General features: G+C 50.5%; 1 long non-coding RNA gene across 1 annotated transcript in view; it reads right to left on the reverse strand.

The window, feature by feature from the left end:
- Window positions 1-7,508: 7,508 nt before the first annotated feature.
- Window positions 7,509-17,646, reverse strand: part of LOC136402619 (uncharacterized) — a 540,019-nt gene continuing 529,881 nt past the window's right edge. The window contains exon 3 of the long non-coding RNA XR_010751012.1: window positions 7,509-7,542. This is a non-coding gene — a long non-coding RNA (uncharacterized lncRNA). The remainder of the gene's footprint in view (window positions 7,543-17,646) is intronic.

Raw genomic sequence — 17,646 nt, forward strand, 5'->3', positions numbered from 1 at the left:
GATACAATGCTCGGTGGTGGGAAGCGCGTGGTGAATGGTCGCCATGGCGTTCACTGCGGCTGCGCGTCAGGCCCCTGCTCGCCTCCCTCCCCACCTGCTCTCGGGTGTCAGCATGTTGGACAGGTGTGTGATCCGCCAGCGTCCCGCCCGGATCTCAGGCCGGCGGTTCCCTCTCTCTGCTGTTGCTCCCCTCTCACCCCCAGTTCTACCTCTGCTGCCTTATCCTCAGCACCAGCTGTTCCCTCTGCTACTGGCTGGGAAGAGGAGGCCCCCCAAGCCCAACGTCTTCCAATTTCTCTTCCCTCGCCTTCCACGTTATCCACTCGTGCTCTCCACCCTTTCTTTCTCAGTGTCACAGAGGAAAAATGTCCTATCTCAGTCCAGTCAATGCCTCGGCTCTCCGGCACAGTGCCGGGCCCCGGTGACACAATGCTGGGCAGAGCACAGTCCCCGCAGGGAGACCCTGGTCGACATTCAGAGGGTAAAGCCCATCTGCACTCCGATGCCCACCCCCACCCTCTGAGGACCGTCCTCCCCGCCCACCGCACACCCAAATTTGCCACCTGGCTAAGCCTCCCATCGCCATCTTCAAAATTTCTTCCAGCCAGGGACCAAAATCCCCGTGGCTCAACTCCGTGATAGGCTGGTCTGAGTTGTGCTTTCGTGTCTTCTCTTTCCATTTGCCCCTTAAGCCACCACATCTACCCTCGGCTTCTGTCACCTCCACTGGAAAGGCAGTTGTTGGGGACATTAATGACTGTAGACTCAATAAACCCGGTGCCATCAACACGGTGCTCACTCTCCTTGATCCAGTTGAACCATTTCATACCCTCCCCTCTTTCTCATAACCCTCTTGCTCTTTGCGTCCTGTGAGGACACGTGGCCTGGGTTTCTTTCTCTGTGTTCATTCGCGTTTTCTTCCATGTTCCTCACTGCTTCACGCCCTCATTACTTTTTCCCTGGACGTGCGAGTTGTCTCTCATCTCTGCCTCGTACCACGGTCTCCACTTTTCCTTCCTTGATGCCGACCTAACTCACCCCTCAGGGCTCCCGTTATCCTATCGCCTCCTCTGGGAAGGCGTCGCAGACACCCCACTTCAATCTTAGGCTCAGTTATATCTGAACCCGGATCCAAAACTTACTGAATACGGAGCAGGACTTGTGGAGAGGGCTTTGCTCTTAAGAGAACGCTGGCCCTCATAAAACAAATGTTACGACAGTGTTTATGATATAATTCCCCCCTAACACTGGCCCATCTAGTCTTTGAGAGTATGATTGTTCAAACTGACATATGTATTCCAGTGCCTAGTGCTTTGCCCAGAATATAATAGCTGTCCTTAGATGCCCATCAGATTTAAAAAATAACAACCATATCTCTAACTGAGAATTCTGGGCCCTTGAATTAAGACCTCATGATTGTTTAAAAATATTCTTTTCAGTTGGCTCCAAAGACAGAGAAGACTATCAAAGTGGTTTTGGGGTAAAATAAGACAAAAGGCCAAGACTGCCCCTCAGAAAGTATTGCTGATCTTCAGGTAGATCTTGCCCTTGGGAGGATCAAAGAGGGCTATTAATTCCATGGGGCATTAGTCATGTCAGTAAACTTCTGCCTGGTTAGGGTTCGGGTCAGCCATGCTGCAAAATTATTGGAGCAAGTGTTCAAAGCCACAGGCCTCAAAATAAGCTAATTTGGTTATGTATCGTCTTACTTTACATAAGAGACAAAGGATGAGGGTTGTTCAAGGGAAGCGAAAGAATTGCCAAACGTCTGCCCGGTACTATCCTGGGTATTGCATATCGGTCCTCAAATTTAAAATTCAAACCAATCTTTTGGGGGTCTTATCACTCCCATCTGACTGATAAGAGGCTGTTCAGCAGTTAAGTGACTTGCCTGCAGGCACACGACTTGTACTGGGTGGACCCAGGAGTCACACTTTGTCTGTAAGACGCCAAAGCTCACCCTCTTTCCTCTGTAGCCCTTCGGTGCGAGAGCTCTGCTGTGCCTTGTAGAATGTTCTGGCTTCCCAAGGGACTCAAAATGGCCAGCTCTGGTCTTTTGTTCACAGCAAAAGAAACTCAGTCCCTTCTCAAAGGCACCAGTTTCTCTCCAAATGGCTAGACTTCTAAGAGCAGTCCTGGATCTGCTGTTCTGAGGATCAAGCTTGAGACAGGAGGAAAAAAAAATGATTGCTTGGCCTGGGATAACATTTCCTCCCGGCAGGAGAAATGGATGGGTGGGAGGGGACTCCACCTCTGTTTCCCGAGGGCCACTGGGCTCTGCCACCTGCATGGTTTGCCACTGCAATTATTTGGGATAGCAAAACCATACAATCAATCCATCTCGGTTCGACAGCTTTGCCATGAAGTAGGAGCAGGCCAATTCATCAAAACGGAGGCTCTCCACTGGGTTTGTATCGCCATTAAACTATCAACAGGAAATCATTAAGGTGAGGCAAGAAACCAACCGGTAACTGAAAAGAAATGATTTTCTTTTTCAACATCCCGGCCTGCAACCTTCTTTTGTTTGGCTGTCAGCGTAGCCAACATGGGGCTGGGTCTCAGATCTTTGTGTTCATGGGCAGTTGGTGGCAGAGAGAACTCAGATGTCAGCATTTGCAATCCAATGGCTGTGCCCAGGTTACTTGGTTCTCTCTCAGCAGGGCAAGCGGCATGACGATAAACTGGGGTGGGGGGTGGGGGGAATGTGCATGTATTTGTGCGATAAAACGGGCTTAATGATTCTGAAGGGGAAACAGTCCACGAGACATACAGTAGCAACTTAGGAACAAAATGGAACCATGCAGGGCCAATTAATGTGCAAATATGTGTGTGCTGAACTTGCATTCCATTCATCATGTGGACATAGAAATTGGGCCATTTATCTGTTATATTATGTATGTGACATCTTAGTTTGGTTCTTACAGGCTGCTCGGGGACAAAGGGCCATGTGCTTTGCGGCTAGCAGAGGGAATTTAAGATAAATTCTTCAGCTGTCAGAAACATCGCTGGGCAGAATTTGGTCAAAGATAAAGCTCTCTCCTCTGCAGGATTTTAACATTTCTCAATCGTCCACATGCCATCTTATTAAAACTGTGTGTGGTGCGGGGGGTGGGGGGTGGTGGCATATGCCATGAGAAATTATTGGCACAAACAGCTTGCTGTCATGTTTTCAAAGTCCAGATTTAGCACACGGTGTTCACATATTCGCTGTCAATCTGCAGAGAGAAAGGGAACTGGCGAAGCCATTCATTCTCACCGATTCTGTGGGCTTGTAATTCGTCTTGTCTTATCCCTCTCGCCAGTGTTTTCTCCACAGGTGGGTTTTGTTCTGCTTAATTACAACTGCCTGTCTGTACTTAGGGCGAAAAAGAGAAGGAACAGGACCTCACAGAAACATTTTTCCAGCACCACTGTCATTTACCTAACAGGACAGGCCATGAATATGGATCGCGCATTAAATAATGGTGATCGCTTGCTTTGATGGATTGCCATTAGAAATTCAATTAATAAAATGTTACCTCCCTGCAGTAGTGTAAAAAAAATGTGTATATATATATAATATATATATATATATAATATATATATAATATGGTCTGGCTGCAGCATTAGAAACAGTGGTTAGAGAAAGAAAAAGTTGTTTTGTTTTTAAATTTTTTCATCTGGGAAATGGGAGTCTGGAGTAAAAATGAATGAATGAATGAATGAATGAATGAATGAATATTATTATTTTTGATCTGCAGTTTTGTCTATATATGCTGAGCATTACTACACTTCCTCATTTCCTCCTTCCCATTTCCCCTGCTGATGATCATCTTCTTTCTCTTCATTCTGTTTCATACATTTTATATTTGTGTTTTCTTTTTATGCCAAGCAGCTTCATTTTTTTCCTTGTATATAAGTTGCATAATATAAAGTACACCCATCTTAAGTGAAGAGCTCTATACATGTAACACATGATGGTTACTTATGTAACCACATCCAGATGAAGGTATTGCATATTCCCCACCATCCAATAGGTTCTCTTGTGCCCTACTCAGAGGTAACCACCTCTTCCATCATCAGAGGTGAGTGTTGTTAGCATATGTATGTAAAGAAAGCCATACAGGGCATATTCTGATATTTTTTTCACTCACATTTTATTTATTTATTTATTTATTTTTGTAGACAGATAGGGACAGACAAGAAGGGAGAGAGATGAGAAACGTCAATTCTTCGTTGTGGTTCCTTAGTTGTTCATTGATAGATTTTTCATATGTGCCTTGACCGGGAGAACTACAGCAGACTGAGTGACCCCTTGCTCGAGCCAGTGACCTTGGGCTAAAGCTGGTGAGCCTTGCTCAAACCAGATGAACCCGCGCTCAAACTGGCGATCTCGGGGGTCTTGAACCTGGGTTCTCAGTGTCCCAGTCCAGTGCTCTATCCACTGTGCCACCTCCTGGTCAAGTTTCACTCCACATTTTAACTCTGAGATTCACACAGCTGTTTCACATTTCTTTTTGATTGTTGTCTTGTATTGTATGAATACACTACAATTTATTTTTCTATTATCCCTTTAATGGACATTTGGTTTATTTCTAGTTTGGGGCTGTGATAAATAAAGCTTCTATAAAAATTCTTGCATATATTTTCTTTTCCTTTCTTTTTTTTTCGGTAGCTATAAGCATTCATTTCTCCTGGGCACACAAATTGGGAGTGGAATTGCTAGATTATTAAGCATCATTTCACCAGTGTTTACAGTAGTTCCATTCTACAAAAGCCCATTTTTAAAAATCTGTAAAATGGTGATAGCAAATATCCTGCCATATGTGGTTTATCTGAAATTGCTGAGGGGTAACATATGAGAAGGTGTTTAGTTGTTGATTGATTGTTTTAAACTGCCCAATGTGGCACAAGTATGAGACTGTGCCTAGGGGAAAGGAAGACCGCAGAAGCCGGCATCTGTCCATGGTGCTGACTACACAGGCCTGAGACTTATTCAGGCACGGCCTAAAAAGCACAATCAGCCTTCAAGGAGTAGCAGTGCTAACATCTATTGCACACCAACTAACTATGCACCAGACAATGATAAGGGTGGTTTATGTGAAGCTGTACACGGACTGTTGAAATCCTAACCCCTGATGTGATGGTGTTAGGAGGCGGGGCCTTTGGGAAGTAATTAGATCAGGAGAGTGGAGCTCTGATGAATGGGACTAGTGCCTTTCATGGGAAGAAACAGGAAAGCCTGATTTCTCTCTCTGCTTTCTTCTCAGGTAAGGACACAATGAGAAGAAGGCTACTGATAATCTAGGAGTAGAGTCCTCACCAGACACCAGATCTGCCAGCACTTTGATCTTGAACTTCCCAACCTTCACAAAAAAGTTCCTGTTGTTTAAGCCACCTGGTCTATGCTACTTTGTTAGAGCAATCTTAGTGAAGACATATGGGATGGCAGTTCATAGCCAGCACTTTTTGCCCAACTAGACATGGTATGAATCCCAGCTCTATCGCTCATTAGTTAGAAAAATATTGGTCTTTCTGAGCCTCGATTTATTCTTTTGTAAAGTGAGGATTATAATAGCCCCTACATCACAAGACTTTTCTGAGACTATTATAGAATGATTCATGCAAAGCCATTTATTTCATCATCAATGGTCTGTAATAGGTGTTGATGAATATATAGAAACCCATATTCTGGTTATAGCAAACCAAGGAAGTAAACACTGCCATTGCCATTTTAATGTTCCCCATAGCCTCAGGTGATGGGTATTGTCATTCTCATTTTGGAAATGAGGGAACTACAGTTTAGGTGGATAACTGACTGATTCAAGCAATTGGTCACTGGGAAGCAGGTGACAGCAGTGTCCACTTACCTGCACCTCACCTTTCCTCTTCCAGTCTCCCTCCCGGCCCACTGATCTCCTTCCCAAATACCTGCCTCCGTATTTAAAATAACATTGACACCATTTACACCCTTAATGCATCACAGTTCTGGAAAACTTTTGCAACAAAGCTGTTATGTGTCTACCAAGCATGTAGACATTCGAACTCAAGTTTCCACTTTTGATGGCGACCTCCCCTTACGTTATGTAGAAGGCTGCCTCAATCTGCCTCCATATCCTGCATTTCATGTTACCTTCCCAGCAACCAAGTGGTGGGTCAGAAAGAGGTGTAATTGAGAAAAGCAAGACTCAGCCGTGAAGATGTTGCGTGATGTCACGTGAAACCCAGGGCAGCTGAGGCCCAGGTCCGTGATCCTGGCTCCGCCCACTCATGTTGTAACTCGGGAGTAGGGCAGGGACTGGCTCCATGGCATGGGATCTATTTGGGAGAGATGCCCGTAAGTGACATCCTGTACCATTCCCAATGGATGGTCACCTTGCTGATGACCTCTGGCCAATATCTTTTTTTTCCCCTAATTCTTTCCTGGTGTTGCGAACCTGAGCTGCAGTTTCCTCCATGCCCCAGAGGGTCAGGGAGAGGGAATGGAGAGAGGGAATGAAACACCACAGAGACAGAGGGAGGGTCACTGCCCAAGCACAGGCTCGGCTCAGCGGGGCAGGAACCACGCGTGTGTATGCAGAGGGGGACCCTGAGGTGAGCCAGTGGTCCAGCCTCAAAACCGCTCACCGTCTCTACCAGGCTACGCAGCGCCCCTTCGTGAGGACCAGCGGGGTGACCGGGTTAGCCCCAGACCCAGCACCGAAGAAGCCACCAAATGACAGCACGTCCTCCAAACTGCGGCAGGCGGTTAGACAGACATGAGCAGAGCAAGGACGATGGGCCAGGCACAGACGGTCACCAAAGCGAGGACGACAGCCCAGGCCTCAGTTGTGTTTCAGCTCCAAGCCCAGAAAAGCAGCAAAACCAGACTAGTGACCCCACAGCTGAACATCAGGACCAGCTGTATTGACTAAGGACCCCTGGCCAGCACCGGCCAATCAGTGGAGGTCATGACCCCAAAAAGACACATTGGGAGAGCTGATGAATATTCTATTGAGCTCCTCCCCTGGGGCCTCCCCTAGAGTCTACAGCTTTAGGAGCCCTAAGCCCTGAAGACCCAGTGCTCCCCCTCCTGGGAGCACACACAGTCTTTCCTCTCCTCCTCCCCTCACCCCTAGGCACGTCCCTCTCTTTCTCCTGAGCGCCCCTTCTTCTGCCTCTGAACCTCGTCTCCTAACGCCCATCTCTTCTACCTCTGTGACTTTCTAAATAAACTTTCTCTCACAGTTTGAGTCTCGGCTCTGAATCCTGTCCTAGCCAGAACTCACGTCCCGAGGTGGCGGAACCCAGGCCCAGTCTGACCCCACTGGTCTAACCCCTGGTGCCCTGTTCACTCCCACCATCGCCCACAGCACCACCAGGGGCCCACACAGAACGGAGTCGCAGCTAGACTTGATCTTACTCAAAAGGCCACCGAGTGATGGGCGTCACACCTAGAATACCCAAGCCACCGCTTCGCAAAACAAACCCGTTTCCAGCTGTCCCCACCCCCACCCCACCCCGGGGACAGTAGGCCAACACCCTCCCTACCTCGGACTCGCTGGCAGCCAGGCTCCCCGAAACCTGCAAGGCAAAGAAAATAAAAAAAGACGTTAGTATCGATTCAACAAGAAGATAATTGGATTAATTGTCTTTTTAAAGAAACTGGCATCAATAATTTGTTTTGACCTGAGGGACAATGGGTACAACACACACACACACACACACACACACACACACACACACACACACAAAGGCACTTTTTCTTCCACCAAGCACAGCAACACAATTTGTTTGTCCCAGGCCCACGTTTCAGGTGAAGAGGATAATTAATATTTTTAACACATGATCACAATCTTGCCAGCCAAAAAACAAACAAGGAGGAGGGCCGTGCGCAGTGCCCGGGCGCTGATGATGATTAAGTGAGCACAGCCAAAGCAAAGGCATTGGAGACACTGGTGAGTTTTTTTTCTGTCTCCCCCTCAAAGATTTGAATCGGTGTTACGAGAAGGCAGAACCGCCGGCTACATGGACAACAGCCTTCTGTTTCGGGGCGCCTCCACATTTTGGGGCAGTAAAGGCTGTGCCAGGCATGGTGCCAAGTTGTTTACATTTATGGCCTCCTCCAGTCCGTGCAACAACTTTTAGTACCCCCGTTTCGCAGACCAGAGCATTGGCCTTAGAGAATTTAAACCATTTTTCAAAACCCACAAAGTTATTAGAAGAGCTGAGTCTTAAACCCCTGATAAAGACATGTGGAAACTGCAGGTTCCCTCTCAGAGCCCAGCCTGTGCTGAGGGCCTGGTGTGGACACCACCCCTGTCATATGCATAGAAGGGGTCGCCTGTCTGGGGGCAGGAAAGCTTTTTTCTTGCAAACTTCTATCGTATTCCTCTGGTTGACCTTGCCAACCTCAGCCACATTTTCCTACCCGGCTACTATACATTGAATTCACCACCCCCCTGGAATTTATGAAACCCTACCCCGACCCCTGTGTTGGTATTTAGAGATGGGACCTTTGGGAGGTAATTAGGTTCAGAAGAGGTCAAAAGTGTAGGGTCCTCCTGATGGGACGACTGCCGGCAGAGGAGACACCAAAGAGCGCTTCTTGGCCCTCCTGCTCTCCCTCTGGCCCTTCTTCTCTCTCCCTCTCTCCCCCTGAGCACACTGAGGAAAGGTCACATGAGGACACGGTGGGGAGAAGGCCACCCGCAACCGAGGAGAGAGCTCTCAGCAAACACCAACCCTCCCTGATTTGGACTTCCAGTCCCCAGAACTAAGAGAAGCAAACTCCTTTTGTTGAATCCACCAGACCCTGGCGCTTTGCTACGGCAGCCCAAGCCCAAGCCGACGCAGACCAGCACCAGCTCACCGCTGTGTACCCCACGGGGGGCTCCCCGAGCTCCCTGGCCTGAGGCGCCCACGCCCGATCTCAGCACCACCTCTGCCGTGCTCACTGCCCAGGGATCAGGCCCGCCCTCCTCTATGCCATTAGCCCCGGAAGTGGCTCCGAGGGAGCTTGTCACCCGACAGGCAGCTTTCACGCCCCATTAGCCTCCTAAACAGGAGGCCAGCCTTTAGACTGACCCTGGCTAAGGAAGTCTATTAGCGGTGGCCCGAGGCTGGCCAAGCCATGAATTCACAAGCCAGCCCTGGAGAAACGCTCCAAGGCAGGCGTGATGGATGGGTCCAGAGCCTCACCCCTCCTCCCTCTCTCCCTCTCTCCCCCTGGAGCCCTTTCAGAGCTGGGGTGGGGAGCGCAAGCAGCCGATCCTCAAGCAATCCTCTGTGGGGGGGGGGGGGCACTGCCCTGCTGAGAACCTACAGGAACATGGGAGGGACGGTGCTATTCAACAGCTACGGGTCTTAAGCAGCGGGACTTCCCTGATTTCCTTCACTTCATCATCTTAGTGTACGTCTCCTAAGCCCGTGCATTTTCGATTGTGTGACCCCTTCCTTTCCCCCTCTATCAAGCAAACCCAATTCTCGCATGCACCATAGATAAATGCGAACGGAGAGGCATAGACATGGCTAGTCATTGCGGCATTGTTCATGATAACAATACATTTCTTTAAAAAAAAAAAAGATTTAATATCTACAGAAAAAATCAAAGAATAGCTCAAATACAGGGTTTGGACACTCACACGCCGACAGGGGCCAGGAAAGTACTAAAAGTGTAAAAAGTGGGCTGGCTGTATGACAATACGGAGTGGCCCACCCAGAGTCCCTACTCGAGCCAAAGCCCTCTGCACTCAGGTTCCAGCAGACGACATCTGGCCCTAGCCAAACAGAGCACACGCATAGTCCAGATGTGGCGGCTGGACTTTCCGTTTATGAGTCCCCAAGCCAAACAGATTATGGTAAATCATATTATAAATTTAATTAGAATGAATGGAGTGGATCTTAGTGTTCTGACAGGAAAAACTCTCTAACAGATGCTGCTAATGGGAAAGAGGAGACGTAGACCAGTACTCACAGAACGGTACCAGTCTCTAAGACCCACTGGAGAATATGTACATGACACATTCCTCCTCCCTCTCTGCCCACCACACACACGGGCATGTGTCTGAAAAGAGTCCGGGAGGACTTGCACCAAGCTGATAAAAGATTGGCCTCTGAGGAAGAAATTGGAATGCTACTGGGACGTAATGGATTAAGAAAAGTCATGAGGAGCTCTCTTTTTCTGAATTATTTGAGAACATATCCATGTATTCTTTGTCAAATTAAACATACATTTAAAAATGTGATTTAAAAAAAATGTTTATTGTATTGATTTTGAGAGGGGGGGAAGGGAGAGAGAGAGAGAGAGAGAGGAAGGGAGAGAGAGAGAGACAGGAACATTGATCTGCTCCTGTATGTGCCCTCACTGAGGATTGAACCAGCAACCTCTTCACTTCAGGACGATACTCTAACCAACCAAGCTATCCAGCCAGGGCTAAAATGTGATTTAAATAAAGCTTACACGCCTCAATATTAATAAGGGACTTTATAGAAATGTTGGCTTTTTTTTTTTTTTCTCATTGAAGAGGAGGCTGCAAATGACGCTTCCCCCTTCATCAGCATAGAATGTGCCACAGACCGTGTGATCAGTAGAGAGGGGTGGGGCTTGTGGCCAACTGGAGATAAACCGTATTTCACTTCTGCTTGACAGTTCTATGTAGTAGATAAATATATGAAAAGCAAACTGCGAAAGTTGCCGAACCCTCTATCCACTGTGCACTTGGGATTGATTTTATAGTCATAATTATGTTAGATCCACTTTCAATCAGCTCAGGGCTTATTCAGGGACGCGGTGCCCACAGACATCAGGGCCCGCCCGTAACTCGCTGCGGCATGTCGGGCAGCGAGCGGGGACTGCAGAGGCCAGCTGCCGGAGTGAGGGCTCTTTAAGGCCTGCCAGTGCCCGGCTGAGGTGCTGGGCTTTCATCTCGTCAGCAGCGGCGGCCATCAGAGGGTTTCCAGCGGGGGCTGATATGATTAGAGCCGCGTTTGAGGTGGGCCGTTCTGTGGGCCAGTGCAAGGCACAGAGGGACGCAGGGTACTCCTGGGAGGACGTTCCCCAGTGCTTTGTTCCGGTGTGTTCCCAGCCCTTTAATCATTTCCTTCCCCTTCTCTACCTTTGTTTGAAACGGCAAAGGCCCGACATTAAGGGTTTCCTCCTCGCTTGTGCCGGGAACTTGACATACGTGGTTCCCTTTCAGTTCCGGCCGCGACCCCGGAGCCAACTCTCCTGACACGTTTTCAGGTGGGGAAACTGAGCTTAGAATGCTGAGTTCCTCTCCCAAGGCCGCACGAGGCAGTGTGAGGCGCGGGGCGTAAACCCCAAAACGGTCGGACTCCGAAACGGCCCACCCAGAGATCTCGCCCGCGCCGCAGAGAGATGGGCTCCCTCCTGAGAGTTCCCACAAATAAATGTCCATCTGGACTGCGCTCATTGCTAGTGGGGTGATCACTGGCCAAGCCAACCCACTCGGTTTTCTCTACGTCTCCGTCGGAGACGCTTAAACACCATCTGGGGCTCTGTTGCTCCAATCCAGCCAACCTTCTGTGCTGAACATTTTGGGGGACCGCTCTATTACTTCTGCAGGGGTAGGGGTCGGACAGGTCTGTTTTTGTTCACCTGGGCTAGAAACAACTCAGAATAGCGAAAAGACACAACAGAATTTACTAGCTCATTCAATTGACAGAGCTCACTTTAAATGGATCCAGATAAGGGTCGAAGAGATTAAATTACTTCTCTGACAAGTGGGAGGGCAGGGAACTGAACCCAGGCCCCTGTGATTCGATGCAGCTCTCTGCAAGGCCCCGCAGCACTTCCAAGCAGAAATCCAGGGACACAGCATCGTTCCCTGTTCCCTGGCCGGATGTTACCCGATTCCGATCTCACTGAATGATGCATGCTCTCTGCCTTCCACCAGCTCACCCCCTCCCTTTCTCCAGGATTCAGGCAGGGTGCCCCCAGGGCTGGGCTAATGAGGCCGTAGCAGCCGGCCAGGCAGGAAGGTGGAATAGTCCTATTCCTCCTGGCACACAGGTGTGTCCACATCAACAAACGGCCCCACTGTCATTCGGTGTCAGTGTGTCACCGACACAGGCATTCCAGGTAGAGAGGCCCGTGAGGCTCTTATTCATGAGTTCTGGAGAGTTCTTCTAGTGACAGTCTTTCAAATGATGGTGTTAAATCTTCACGCCCCGTAGTCGACCATCACATGGTCTTTGCCAGGCTGCCAGGTTGTCCGGGGTCAGGCGAACTTTTTACTGAAAATTTCCAAACCAGAAGAGCGCCAGCATGAAGCCTGGCTCTTTCCACCCACCATCCTTCCCTCTTGTCTCCGTGGTTAGGGCTCTGGGGACCTCTCAGGAAGACCTGGAGCTTCCTGGTCACCCTCGGGCGTGAGAATCCCGCTCTGGCTCAGTGTGAAACTTTAGTCTCATAGGCAATGTGTTCCTCTCCCCCACCCCCCACTCCTGCAACTGTGCCAGGCAGGCTTGGACCAGAGGGATTCCCTGGGGAGCATGAACACCCTCTTCTCCCGTTGGTTCTCTGGTTTGAACGGCTGTCCCTGGGTCTGAGCAGATGGATTAGAGGACAAGGGGCAAACATTCCTGTCCACTTTAACATACACCAGATGAGTTCATCTGTTGTCAAAGCTGATTATCTGGCCAATACAGATGGCCATAGGTGCCCTCTGCATGAAAGGTGTCTGAACGCTGGCGCCTTCAGGGGGCTCAGGTGTGGGACTTTGAGAGCCTTGTGAGTGCAGGCCTCCTGTATTTGTCAGGGACATCGAAGCTGCGGTAACAAACGGAAGCGGATGTGTAATGGCTGAACACAATGGATATTCATCTCTTGCTCACGTAACAGTCCTAGATAGGAGAACACATCAGAGGCCAGCTCTCCTCCCCGTGATCATTCGGGGACCCAGGCTGACAGAGGCCCCGCCCTCTTTCATAAGTGGCTCTCGAAGTCGCCACGGCCATCTCCATCCCAGCCCACCAGGAAGAGGAGAATACATGGAGGGATGTGTGCAGGTGGTTTTTATGGACCAGAACCAGGAGCGGCATGCATCATCACTTCAGCTCATATTCTATTGGCTGGAGCTCAGTCACATGGCCACGTATAATGGCAAGGGGGCTTGGACATGGAGTCAAGCTGCACATCAAAGATAAAATGGTTTCAGAGAACAGAGCTCGCTGTCCCAGCCACAGCTCCTCACAGCAGCGCTGCCTTGCCTGAGATCCTTCTCCACGGTTTCCTGATAGAATCCACTTCTCCCCCTCTTCCAGCTCCTCCCAGGAATATGATTCTGGTTGTATGATGCACCGTCTCTCGACACCGGGGTCCCCCACCTTGCATCTGGCCCTCCTGGGTGCATCAGCCGTATGTCTTCAACCCAGCTCTTCCGTGGTATCCTCTTAGCCCTCAGGAAACTAACATGTCCTTTGGCAAGAGCAAAGCACAGACTCCATGCCCCCTCTCTCCTGTTTTCTTCCCCCACTCCCTGCTCAAATAGGCAGAAAGGACGCTCAGCAAAGACACTGCATGAGCAGACGGAATCCTCTCCTTACTCGCTTCCCAGTGTCTACGGGAGGTCTCCTGGGAGCTCAGTCTGTCTTCAGGTTGACACTGGTAATGCTCTCTCTCCTCGAATCCTGTCTAATCTCCTGCTTATACGTCTAGTCAACATTGGTAACAGCAGTGTTGGTTGTCCTCTCTCAAAGAGCCCTGAGGAGGTATTTGAACCCCATGGTGTTTGGCCCTGTTTCAAGTAGAAGAGACGTTCTGAATACCTTTGTCTGCAGTGTGGCTCCTGGTGATCTATTCTGGGATCACGGGAAACAGTTTACAGTCACCTTGACCCAAGGGGCCAGCAAAGCGTTGTGCACCCTTCACCAAACGGAGTCAACACTTTACGTGAACTGTCTGAATCTCTGGGTCACTCTCACGGGGACACAGCATCATAAAGACAGGTAAAGCAGGAAATGAGTTAGGGTTGTGGAATAAGACAAATGGGATTCCTGCGTCTCAGCAAGTACGGGGCTTTGGGGTGGCTTCCCTTCTCCGACAGAGTCGAACGCCCTGTAAACTGGGGATGGGGAAACCCTTCCCCAGGGTGGCGTTGATTCCATGTTATCTCCTGACTGGAAAATACCAGCACCTCCAGCGAGGTATTCCTCCCTGGGATACCTCATTCCCTTCACACTGGGGCCTCCAAGCACAGCTGTCGAGTTATGTCCCGGGTTCAAAACCTGCTTCTGCCACTTTCTATCAATACATACATACATCATCTTGGGCACCTGTGGTCATTAAAAGTGGCCATATGTTCTTCTGGTATTTCTCCCACTGAAAGGTAGTCTGTGTTCCCAGCCCTTGAATCGGGGTGGGTTCTAAAGCCACCCACCCAATGGATGACAGAAGGGACACTGTGCCAGTTTGGGGTCCAGCATTAAAACACTAGCAGCTTCCACTACTGTCCAGTGGGACCCCGTCTGGGCACCCTCAGCTGCCACATCGAGGATCCGACTATCGTGAGACCACCATGCTGGACAGGCCACACTGTGGTACTTTGTTGGATAGTCCCAACTAAACCCAAACTTCCAGCCTCTCTGGCCAGTGTGCCCTCTTAGACCCTCCAGGCGATCCACCTGCCTGCCGAATGCCACCAAGAAACCTCACTCACCCTGTGTCCAGCACGCCCTGCCTGGATTCTTGACCCACAAAATCCTGAGCTATAATAAACGATCGCTATTTTGAGCCACTACGTTTTATGCTTGGCAATAGATAATCACAACAAAAGGTACTTATCCTCTCTCAGCCTGGGAGTGTCTAGTTATCAGATGAAAATAGAATTCATTTTTACAAGACTGTTCTAAGAATTAGAAAACAATATGTTCAAAGTGCTTGACACGGTCCCTGACACAGTGAGCAGCGCGCCTTCACAAAACCGTCGGCACACACACTGTTCTTGTGCGCGTCCGCGTGCTACAGTAGTCCTGATCTACTGACAGGGGACGGTTTTCAGAGCCCTCCATTTGAATTCCAGCCGGTAAAGTGTGTGTGGGCTGCTCAGGAGTCCGAGACAGCCGGGCTTTACAAACGCTGCCCGACCAGGAACAGGCCGTGCCCACGGCCAGGGAAAAGGCACATACCAGAACTTTTGACTCTGTACCCCCTCAGGCTCTCCGAAGCCCTATAAAATCTGCCCCTAGTCTGTAACCAGTGCCCTTCTCCCTGGAGAAGTGCCCAGCAGGGTTCCTTTCTTCTTTCAATAAAGATCTGCCTTGCCGCCTGTCTGGCCTGGGTTCTACAGGCGTGTCCGGCCTTGCAGGGGAGCTGGAGCATGAGTCGCTGTCACTTGGTTAGCTTGGGGTGTCCTAACCAACAGTGGCAGCAGTCCTAGCACCCCATATTTGGGGCTCCACTGCATCTGATAGAGTCGCTTGTGAACAAAGCACCCTCAGGGCTGTTCCTGAAAGCAGTCGGCTCCCCACTCCCCACCGCCCAGCTGCTCTATTCTAGCCCAGGACTTGGCTCCAGCCGCAGAGCAGAGCAAAGCAGCCGGGACTCAGCCCAGATTTATTCATGTGAGTGTAAAAAAGGAAAGAGCCCATTCACAGAGGATATTCATCCTCACCAGCACCCCTACTCCCAAATTCCAAAAGCTCCAGACATGGCCAATACATAAATCTCTCCAAATTCTTCTAGAAAACGCACAAGGTTTTCTCTTCATAAGTCTCACTGTCAGAAACGCAATATTTATACGCACTTGCTTCAAAACCCTGGCAGCTTGTAACCTAAGAATAATCTCAGGTCTGGCGTTGGCACAACTGCCTCAGGTCTACCTAGCAGATGAGCAAAGGTAAAGCCTGCCCGTGGGGGGGGGGGGGGGGGGGGGAGGGGAGGGGAGGCAGAGCAGGGAGGGGCAGACGAAGCCCTGCCCTTGGCTTGCCCTTGAAGTGTGTGTATTAGGAAGGTTAAAGTAGTTACAGCCCCGGGTTGATGGGTGTCTGAGCTGTGACGAGCCCATCAGTCACCCTGACATGTGCTGGGAAACACGGCGAGATTGCAAACATTATCTGAAGCTTAATTAGGAGCCAGACAGGAGGCAGGGCTGGGGGGAGCCGGGAGAGCTAGGCGGCCGGGGGTGGGGGGCCCCTCCTGGGGGCCCCTCCCTCCGCGCCCTGTAATCTCTGGGAGAAGTCGCTGCTGCTCTCTAGCAGTCTCCTTCCCAGGGGCCCGCGTGTTGCTTTGTGAGGTCGGGCCACGAGATGAAAGGAGGCTCCCGGATGGCTGTGCTTCAGCCTTCACTCAGCAGTCCCGGGCTGCCCATGGAGATCTTTGACAACCCTCCTTTCCTCTGGCCCACGAATGAATTCGGCTCGGGGAAACCTCTCCTTAAGGACATATTGGACTGACGCCAAAAGCGTGCGGCACAAAACTGTTCTGTAGCATGCATACACGTCATTATATATGGAAAAAATAATAAGAAGTTAGAAACAACCTGGTTGTCCAACAAGGAGGGATGGTCTCAGTGAGCTTGGTCACCCCTTTTCATGGACTGCTACGTGACTGGCTACTAAGCGAATGGCGGAGCCAAGTGTGAAAGAACAGGAGAAATGCTAATATGAAGGGTGGGGGGGAAGAGACAGGATGTAATTGCCACAGACTACACATGCTCAGCTATGCTAAAACAGGAATAGGAGAAACCAGGGGAAAGAAACTTTAAATAGTGTTTTTCTATGGGAGGCAACCCTGGGTATCTCATTTTCTGCTGCCTTCTGTACTTTCTAAGTTTTCTCTCGTCAGAACATGTGCAGAAAGCCATTATTCAGGCAGCACCTCGTTCCTGCCAGTCCTTCTGGATAGTCCACCCACTTCCCCACTGCTACCTTCTCCCGGGACAGGACGGGGACTGGTGCGCAAAGCCCGGGAGCAACGTCACGCGGTGCAGCGCCACGCGGCACAGAGCAAGGGGTGAGGGGCCCGACGTCAGTTCTGCGCGCTCCCCCTGCCGGCCCCGTGCTGTGTGTTTATTTGCACTGGCTCAGTCCCCAAAGCCTGCCCGGTTAGGCGTTATCATCACCATTGCATCCGTGCCGCGGGCACTGAGAGGCCTGAGAGGTTAGAGGAGTCTCTAGGACAGCACAGCAGCGAGAAGACAAGGTGGGGATGTCGGCCCAGTCGGCCGCCTCCAACCGCTGCTCCCTTTGCTCCTTCGCCGTCAGCCGTGGGGGGGACAAGGGGAGGGGGGACGGACGATGGACAGGGACAGAAACCTGGTGACGCCCTGGCTGTACCAGTCCTTCCTCTGCAAAGCCCGCGTGGTAAAACTTGAATTGCTGGGTACCGTCCCTCCTTCCCAGTGTCTCGCCTCTTCATGGTCACAGTCCTGGGGATCCCCAATTCAAAGATGATAAGCTAGAAGCCGTAACTCTGGCCTCTGCACGTGAGGCCGGGAGAGGGGACATGGAAACGAGGCCCAGTCGAGAGGAGGGCGGAGGGTCGGGAAGCACACCAGCCGGGAGGCTCCGCTTCAGCCACCACCTCTTTCCTTAGAGGCCTCCCCACGCGGGGGCAGGTCCCCCTACGCACAGGCCTTCGCCTTCGGGGCTCATCTGCACAAGGGTCACATCTCAGCGCTGCCGGGGAGGACTGACCCGCAGCGGGAGGGAGGACTGACCTGCAGC

Source organism: Saccopteryx leptura, chromosome 4 (assembly GCF_036850995.1).
Source record: "Saccopteryx leptura isolate mSacLep1 chromosome 4, mSacLep1_pri_phased_curated, whole genome shotgun sequence".
Taxonomy (NCBI): domain Eukaryota; kingdom Metazoa; phylum Chordata; class Mammalia; order Chiroptera; family Emballonuridae; genus Saccopteryx; species Saccopteryx leptura.